Genomic DNA, 1,325 nt, shown 5'->3' with positions numbered 1-1,325 from the left:
GCACAGAGCCTTGAAATACTGTACATGGATAATAGGGCACAACCCCACCCATGACATGTGAATAAGACAGAGATCCAAAATCCACCTGTGAACTATAGGGTTCAGCTTCCAAATGCTACATGTGGGCAGTAGGGCAGATACCACATACCATACATGGAATCCAGAGGATATACTGGACATGTTCAATAGATATTCCATATATTGTACATGCATAAAAAAGGTAGTAACTGTGCTCGCTTTAGCAGCACATATGCTAAAATTGAAATGATACAGAGAAGATTAGCATGGCCCCTACTCAAGGATGACATGCACAAAATAGTGACTATCTACTGCCTTAGAATAAATAGGATAGATCTTCAAATAACTTCATGTGGTTATGGGGAAGAAATTGTATATTCCACTGCATGTGACTATTAGGGCAGAGCCTACACATACTTCATGTACGTAATAGAAAACACCCTGTACATGCTGCATGTGGACAATATGGCAGACACACCCACAAACCTTATGCATATATTAGGGTAGAATTTGAACCTCCTGAATATGGACCATATGACAGAATCTCTCCATACTGCACATGTGTCCCCTTGAACACCTGGCTAATGCGGGACCTAAGAAATCAAACCTGGGTCCTTTGGCTTTGTAGGCAAATGCCTTAACCACTAAGCCACCCCACCAGCCCCTTCTTTTGGTTTTGTGAGGTAGGGACTTTCTCTTGCTGAGGCTAAGCTGGAATTAACTATGTACTCTCAGGCTGATGTCAACTCATGGTGATTCTCCTACTACTGCATCCTGAGTGCTGGGTTAAATGCATGTGCCATCATGCCTGACATAAACTCCACAAAATTAACATGGTCAATAGGCCATGGTTTCCATATACTGTTTGTGGACAGTACAACACCAGACCACATACCACACATGAAAATAAGGCAGAGCCTCCAGATATTGCACTTGAATAAGCTTGGTAGAATTTCCTCACATTATTTATGCATACTAGGACAGAGCCAACACATACTTACAAGGATAATAGTGCATAGCCTCCATGTACTGTGTGTTGTTAATAGCATAGGGCCTCAATATACTGTGCATGCATAATAAATCAAAGGCTGCATGTGCTGTAGGTGGACATTAAGTCAGAGTCTCCACATACAGCACTTGGACAACAGTACAGAACTTCCACATAATTCATATACTCAATGGGACAGATCTTCTATCCACTACATGAAAATAGGAAACAGTCTTCAAAAGTTGTCTGTGATTTAAAGATCTCAGCTTCTGTATACTATATATGGACAATAGGGAAGGCACACAACATACCGTGCATG

General features: G+C 41.4%; 1 non-coding gene across 1 annotated transcript; it reads left to right on the top strand.

The window, feature by feature from the left end:
* The first annotated feature begins 229 nt into the window (after positions 1-229).
* LOC123459665 lies at positions 230-336 on the top strand. The gene has a single exon (XR_006636423.1). It is a non-coding gene; the product is annotated as a U6 spliceosomal RNA (small nuclear RNA).
* Positions 337-1,325: the final 989 nt, after the last annotated feature.

This window comes from Jaculus jaculus, chromosome 3, assembly GCF_020740685.1.
Source record: "Jaculus jaculus isolate mJacJac1 chromosome 3, mJacJac1.mat.Y.cur, whole genome shotgun sequence".
Taxonomy (NCBI): domain Eukaryota; kingdom Metazoa; phylum Chordata; class Mammalia; order Rodentia; family Dipodidae; genus Jaculus; species Jaculus jaculus.
This window is presented reverse-complemented; position numbering and strand designations above follow the sequence as displayed.